This window comes from Chinchilla lanigera, unplaced genomic scaffold (genome assembly GCF_000276665.1).
Source record: "Chinchilla lanigera isolate Chin_1 unplaced genomic scaffold, ChiLan1.0 scaffold00031, whole genome shotgun sequence".
NCBI classification, from domain to species: domain Eukaryota; kingdom Metazoa; phylum Chordata; class Mammalia; order Rodentia; family Chinchillidae; genus Chinchilla; species Chinchilla lanigera.
Genome location: NW_004955432.1, coordinates 10,739,970 through 10,748,191, shown reverse-complemented (window position 1 = coordinate 10,748,191; position 8,222 = coordinate 10,739,970). Strand labels below are relative to the sequence as shown.

The 8,222-nt window shown below is 38.0% G+C and overlaps 1 long non-coding RNA gene across 1 annotated transcript; it reads left to right on the top strand.

Annotated features, from left to right (window-relative positions):
• The first annotated feature begins 2,489 nt into the window (after window positions 1-2,489).
• Window positions 2,490-4,540, top strand: LOC102011354. Its single transcript, XR_261523.2, has 4 exons — window positions 2,490-2,792; window positions 3,382-3,404; window positions 3,705-3,909; window positions 4,279-4,540. It is a non-coding gene; the product is annotated as an uncharacterized LOC102011354 (long non-coding RNA).
• The last annotated feature ends 3,682 nt before the right edge of the window (window positions 4,541-8,222 follow it).

Sequence of the window (8,222 nt, the reverse complement as noted above, 5' to 3'; positions counted from 1 at the left end):
CAACCCAAAGTCACAAATAAAATTTGTAATTCTGTCTGTCTGACTCCAAAGCCTGCAATAATCACATACAACACTGCTTTCACTGCTTAGTATAAGACTTACTAAAATCTTCACAGACGGAAGGAGGATCACAGAAGTCGGAAGGAGGATCAGCAACAGAAGCATGTACCTAGCTTTCTGGAGCTGAAGGAATAGTTGGAGGGGTCTGCCAGAGGCAGTGTTGGGGGGAGGCAGAGATATGGATGTGGGAGGGTGGGGGCAATAAGACTGTCTTCTTTAGATGTGGGTCTGATCTTAAAGTCCTGAATTTTTCAAGATATAGAGATATCTCCTATTCTTTACCCATTTTGAAAAGCCAAACTATTTAAACCTGCTGATTTAAATTTAATTTTTAAAAACCAGCAGCCAATTGAGTTTGGTCAGAAAATGTGCTAGATATGAAGAAATCTGTGTAACTTCATATCTGATGTTTCTTTTTTTCATCCTATGAAGCAATATAATGTTAATACATGACTCAGTTTTCCAGGGAGCACCATTTATTCATTTCCAAAGTCATGCCTGAATTTTTTGGAAAATTTTTCCTGTTTTCAATTTGTGTAATTCTCTACAGTGCTCTGATTTGAATTTCTATCAGGCATTTACAAAGGCAGTCAGGGAACTTTTTGTATTCCATTATACTAATAGGCATTTAGCAGGGATGATCACACAGAAAAGAATGATCTGGTCAGCGCTGTGCTTTGTCATTCTAACTGTGGCACTTTAGAAAAAAAAGCTCATGACATTTATCTTTGTTTTTGATGCAGGAAAGAAAATGCCTTCTCAAACAAAAGGGATAACTTATCCCAAATAAGAAATTAGAATTAATATTCACCTCTCTTGGAGGAATGCCATTTTAATAATACTAAAAGATTTGACATAATTCCCCACTAATATTTCTCAGATGCATTGGGTTACAGTGTTTCCTAAATATTCATGTTCACTCAAAGCCTCAAAATGGGATCATACTGGGAAACCTTCTTTGGAGGTTTCCAATGAAAGCACAATGGATTATGATGGGTCCTAACATAATGACTGATTTTCCTAAAAAAGGGAAATTCAGTGAGTACTGCCGCAGGAGGACAGGAAGAGATTGAGTGAGTCACATAGGATTCCTGCAAGCAAATGAACACCAATGATTACTGGCAACTACACAAACTAGAAGGAGACCAAAAAAAATCTTCCCTATGTGCCTTTAGAAAAAGCCTACCCCTAACAACAATTTGATTTTGGAGATCTGACCTCCAGACTTGTGAAAGCACATAGTTCTGTTGTTTTTGTTTTTTGTTTTTATTTTAAAGAGAAAAGAAAACAAAATAACAACCAAGACAAAAACAAAACACAAAAACAATAAAAATGATACAGAATGTTAAAACAAGGTGATAGGAGGTTAACAATAGCTGTTATAGTACATATTGTTATCTTCAAAGAAGGCGCTCAAATTACCAGATGTAAGAATACAAGATTGATCAAACAATTAAAGAGAAAAAAAAATTAAAAACATTAGAAGTGATACAGAGTTTCACTAATCAAGATAGTCGGGATTCAACAATGGTTGCTATATTGCATATTGTCTTCAAGTTAGTTGTTCAGATTACCAGATATAATTATGCAAAACTGGCCAGAAAAAGAAAAATTTAAGCATTAACTGTTCCTTTCAATAAACCAATAGACATCAGCTGTATAATTATCCCAGCTATCCTTGTATATCCATATGCATTTTCCCTTCCTTCTTTCTTTTCTCCTTTCCCTCATCCCAGGTGTTCCTTCCCCTGGAGCAGTTCCTTTCCCTTTCACAATATCTATTGTACCTTTTGGTTTTTATTTACTTTGTCAGGTTCTTCCACTAGGAAGACAGTATGGTATTTACACATGCGGGTCTGATTTATTTCACTTATTAGTATGGTCTCTAGTTGCATCTATTTTCCTACAAAAGTCTCAAGTTTATCTTTTATCTTAGGTGAGTAATACTCCATTGTATAAAAATACCACATCTTTTAGTTCTGCTGGTTTAAACTACTGGTAGGCAGTCATTTTTTTATGCATCCCTAGGAAACAGAAGCACTGTCAACTGGTAACGTAAGAGTGCCAAGGGTGGCATCCAAGATGCACAATAGTACTCTCAGAGTACAATACAGGACCCTGGCTGTAACATTCTCACTCATTTCAACTGAAATCTATCCGTGGAAATTTTGTGGACTTCTTTCGTTCTTTACTTTTTCCCCCTTTGCAACATATGGTTGGTTAGAGACCTGAATTGGGTAAATTATGCAAACAGTTTAATAGAGACAAATCACTGCAGTGAGGCTGAAATTAATGAAAATATTTGTATTGATCCGCTTTCCTGTTCCTGGGACCAAATATCCTGAAATGGTTCATTTTGGCTTATAGCTTCAGAGGTTCAGTCCATAGTCATCTGGCTCAAAGGCAGAAACGTGGCAGAGGAACAGGAAGATGCAAGCTGCTCACCTCCTGACAGCTGGAAGCAGAGAGAAGAAAAGGAGTCAAAGAGGAAGGCGTCAAGGACCAGATACAGTTTCCAAGGTCGTAACTCCATGACCCACGTCCTCCAACTCAGGCCCTGGTCCTCATTGCCCATTGAGGTATGGATTAACCTGTGGGTGAAGCGAGTACCCCTACAACTGTACCACCTCACCAGGTGTTGCTCAGTCTGGTCAAATTGACTATCAAGATGAACTGACACAATTCTAAACTGAAAATCTACAGATGGATGGAGACAACACCGGCCCTCCCAGGTGAAAATACTGTAATTCTATAAATGCTTCCCCGCTCCCATTTTGTGCAAAGCCGCAGATCACCTTGACTTGGACCTAGAAATGTTTTCTTTAACTCCATGCGTATGTGTCAGAATTAACCATTGACACCTAAGCATGTTATGTATCTTTGAATACATTCAAACTGTTACTGTTATTTTAGCTCCTCAAAACAGTACAAGTTTCAGGGATTTTGCTTATGATTTGGAGTTCAGTTTCTGTCTCGATAGAAGTTCAATATGCAAAGATGAGCCATCAGTGCTATAGTTTTTGAAAGACAAAGATTAACTTCAGCATGGCTTAAGAGAATAATTAATAGAGAAATTTCCACAAAATTTAAAGTGAGGTGGTACTATAATTAGAATTGGGAAAAATAACATGCCACCCAACAACCTTTTACATAACTAATAGTAAAAGACAAGGACAGATCAAAAATAATCACCAAACCATTGATCATGCTTTAATCACTGAACTAATGCTAAATAGTGAGGCTCCCACGGCTCTTTTCTTTATATCTTGGCCTTGACTGATTCCGATTCTCTGATTCTCTGATGCTGATTTTTAACCACAGGATCAACTTTGCATCTGACAGAGGTGATTATCTGGTGGACCCAGAAAATGCTTTATCTCACCTGCCCTGCCACTTCCTCAGTCTGAGATCAATGAGGTCAATGCTAAAAGAAGATTTGTATTTAAGGGAAATGTACATACTGTTTTCTTCAACCAGAAGTAAGAGAAGTAACTTTTCGTACTGAAATATGGAGAGATGTTGAGAGTGTTAAACACAATTTAAACAAAGTAAAACTGTCCTCTGTTCTGGAAATAGAATAAGAGATTCTGTCTTATGTATTTATTTCTTGTCTCCTTTCCTGGTTATATTTTGAGTCTCTTTAGGGGAGAGTCAAGACACAAAGCTATTCAATCATTACTGCTCTTCAACAAAGTATCTGGCATGGAGTAGAAAGTCAATAAATGGAGTGGGTAAATAAATGAAGAAAGTAAGGGACAGCTGAACCGAAATTACCAAATTGTGGCTCTAGATGCTGAGATAAATGAACTTGCTTATGCCTGAGAAATGGAAATGACCACAGACTACCAGGTAAAAATACTGTCTTATTCTCTCCTTCTTTTTGCTAGAAAGTCATACATTGCAATGAGATTTATAATTACAGAATATCTGCATAGAGCTACGTTTTCCACCAGCCTGCTGTGATCACACTGTTTAGTAACCTTCTGCCAACAGTCTATAAAGAAACATGTAAAAGCCTACCTTTTGCAGGTTATTATTTGGCTGCAAAGAGACAGATTTTACATTGTTCATTACAGTTAAGTGATAAAACATATATGTATTGATGTGTGGTAAGATCCCGGGGTGGGGGGGATATTTTACTCAGTTTTTATGCCACCCAGAGCCGTTCAGCCTTGCCTATCTAGTCTCTCCACACTCCACCACTTCCCTTGTTTCCAGTCTAGAAGAATGCTGACATTGCCTGCTGCTCCTGTGGCCACCACTTCCCCCATCCACTCAAGCCATGTCCATCAGCACTACTGACCTCACCAGCCAGATGGGGCCGGCGGAAGCTATCGCTTCTCCAGTGGCTGTCTGAACCGTCTTGGATTTAATGGTCCCCGAGAGGACCTCAATCAATGAAAGATAAGGAAATAGCTCATAAATTGTGTGTTTCTTTCTTTATGAATTCTAGGAATTGCCCTTTTGGAGATATTATTTGGGACCCAGTAACACACTATTTTTCTTACAAAGAAGAATGTGAATAGTGCAGAAGCACGCTCCCTAAAGTTTTTACTCTTCTTTCTTTGACTTACTTTTCTTTTTCCCTTCACATTTACTTCCTGATAAGCTTTTGAATCAAACTTTGTTTTCCAGGAAGCCTGGACAAAAAGAGTGCCCGAAAGATTTTACTTGAGGAACATGCTTACCACCGTTTTTGCTACTTAAAAGAGTTCGTAAGTGTAAATTTGATTGTAAAAGTTCCTCATAACATGGAACAATAAAAATTATTGAGTGACAGATCATCCCAGTTTGTCCAGGAACAAAGGATTTCTGAGATCTGGGACTTTCAGTCCTAAAGCTAATGTCCTGGGAAAACCAGAGGAGTTGATCACTCTGGAAATCAATTGGGAGATATTCACAAAAACAAATCCATCCCCAACAGGCACCACATAGAAATGATTGATACAATATTACAGATATAAAACAAAACAAAAATGCATATAGGAAGGAATGGAAGAAAGAGAAATCTCCAGGTGGCAAAAAATTAAAGAAACTATCTAAAATAGACAAATAACACAAGTTCTCAGATTGATACACTATATTAACATTGAACTAGTGTAAAAAAGAAAAAAAGCCACAGCTAGGTGTGACATCAAAGTGAACACCAAAGTTAAAGAGAAAAATTTAAAGTATTTTTAATAAGAAATTTCATACAGCTGGGGATATAGCTCATGGCACAAGTGCATGGCTGGCAAGTTGCAAGGTCTTGAGTTTGGTTCCCAGCACACACACAAAAATTAAATACAAAAGAAAAAACGTGACATAAAAGCAACAGTTTAAAGGAAAGAAATCTGTCTAATTTATCTGGGCATTTTCTTGCAAATGTCATCGCTTCTCTAATTCTTAGGGCATAGAGATGTAGAAAAATAGACAAAATATTTTGCAAAACACACAGTGCCAATTTATGAAACTCATAATAGTTACCAAAGTTACGCCAACCACTTCACATGCTTGCTAAGGAAAAATGAGAAGGCGTGTCGGAGAGACAATGAGTCTAAGTGTATGCCCTGAACCACACTATACTGTCTGTGTTCTGCTAGTACAGTGCTAATATGGCCTGATGTGCAAAACTTTGTGCCCAGTGGTACAACAGATAACATCCCTCGAAATAATAATAACCATAGTTGGAACGTAAAATCTGGGAGATGGTAAATTTAAGAAAAGCTGATTCACTCACTGGCCGCATCAGGTTCTGCACTCGTTTCGCTGATGTTTAGAAAAGTAGTGACACCTCCAGCACCATTATCTCTTATTTTACTTTATTGGTACCAGTCATTCGAACAGGTATGAGGTGATACAGTGTTTTGACTTTGATTTGCATTTCCCTGATTATTACTGACGCTGATCATTTTTTTCATACTACTTAGCCATTTGTATGTCTTTGGAGGAATGTCTATTTCAGTTCTTTGTCCATTTTTAAATTGGATTATGACTATTGAATTATTATTATTGTTATTAAATGTTTAGTTATAGAGGTTCTTTATATTTTTAGATGTTAAATTCATAATTTGAAAATATCTTTTCTCATTAGCAAGGTTGTCTTTTGACTTTATGGACTTTATTGTTTCCTTTTCTGTGCAGAAGCATTTTTTTAAAGCAGCCCCACTTGTCTAATTTTGCTCTTGTTTCTCATGCTTCCAGTGTAAAAATTTTTAAACAATGAATACGTGCAATCAAAATATCCAAAGATTGCATCATATCAGGAGGCTGAGAAATTATTGAAGACAGAATCTGGGGCATTGGGTGTTTCAGAGAATTATGTATGGTGTCCAGGGGCAGAGGCACCAAGTGTCCCATGTCACAGTGAGATACCAGGACAGTGGCCTAGATGTCCGCTAGTGGCAGTGACAGCTGTGTGCTTATGAGTCATGACTAGGTGGGCTTCTTACTCTGTAGTCAAGCTTCATTTGTTTGTATTCATTTTGTTTCTTTGATCACCCAGCTTCCAGAATGATTATGAAAAATATTCATTTCTCATTAAAGGAAGTCAGAGCCATTTTCTTAACATGAAACTCTAATATACCTTTTTACTTTCATGATACAAAATCATGTTACGGGGATTTAGAGAGCATTAAAAGGAGACACACAAAATAGGCACATCATTCGTAAAGTGGACAATTTCAAAAAGATGAGAGCAAGAAACATATGAAAAGTTAAACTAGGAAACAGACCATAAGAGACAAGTTCTTAGGGAGTTTAGAGGACACCAGCATTGTCTGGTAGTGCAGGGAGAAAGACATCCTGCGGGAGATAAAATGTGTGTCTTATAGGAAATACAGGAATGAAATAGATGAAAAAAAGCAGACAGCTTTCCAAGAGCAAGTACTGGAATAAGAACTGGAAAATGGGATTTCAGATGCCACATTTCAGGACAATAACCACCAGAGTATGACAGAGAGATTGCATAAAAGAATCATTTGACTATGGCCATAGATACCAGTAGGGGGATTGTTTTGAGCTTGTAAACATGGCGTGCTTGAAGGTTCTCAAGGTAGTGATTGGCTTGATCATGTAAGGCAACTGAACAAAGATCACAGGGAAGACTCAGCGGGTACTTAAATAAATTGGATGGAATGGTCAGTAAAAAAGGATGCAAGGATGGTTTGAAGTCTGGAAGAAGAGAAGACTCACACAGTTATCTGGATTCTGGGACAATGTGTAGAGTTCGGTTTTCTTTCCGTTTACTTGGAAGAGCGATGAAGGCTGGAGATTCCACTTAGAAAGGCAGCAGAGAGGTGGGGTGCCCTGGGAAGGGTGATTTCATGACCAAGGATAAGAGCTAAAAAGAGAAGAGTGGAGAGCTGCTGTCTAAATCTGTGCCAGAGAGAATTGAGTAAGTGGCCAAATACTGGTTTTATACCCCTAATCCTTAAAGCTAATTAAGCAAATAATTAGAATATGAAGATTCATCTGCAAACAGTTTTCCCTCAGATCCTATACCCTTATACGGAAGCCTGCTTGTCATCTGTTTGGGCCTCTCTAATGAGAAGCCACTCTGAAACAGAGCCTATGAGGGCTACATAATGACTTACACCTGCAGAACCAAAGTCAGCAAAAATACAAATGCATCAGCATAGTCAAGAAGTGAGAAAAGACAGTGAAGTAGCATTTATTCTAGAGTTTATCAGGCAGGTAAAATGAGGGAGGACAGTTGCACAGCACTTTAGTGAACACCACTGTCACAGTGGGTTTGTCATTCTGCAGGATGCAGACCTCGTCTCTGGGGTCATCACGTTGAGCAACATAGGAAGCTGTTCTCTGACTTCTCCAAGGGACCCAGGAAGGGATGAGATTCCTCCAGGAGAAACAGGAGGTATCCAACTTCCCCCCTTATATACTGTTAGGAATCTGAATGCGTAAGTTTTATAGTTAGAGGGGTAGAGTGTGAGTAGAATTAGCCATTCACAAGGCAGTGAAACTTCCTGAAGTCCATCAGAAATGACTTTTTAAATTAAGTCATTAATGATTTCAGTTGTATTTAAAGCTTTGCAAACGCAGCTTCAAGTCCACATCCAGTGTCTCTTTCTAATCAGATCATTAGTTTCTAGTCTTCCCCATAGAGAAATATCTCCAAGCTTTATTGTTACAAATGAAAGTCTTGTTGCTTCTCTCACTAAAAA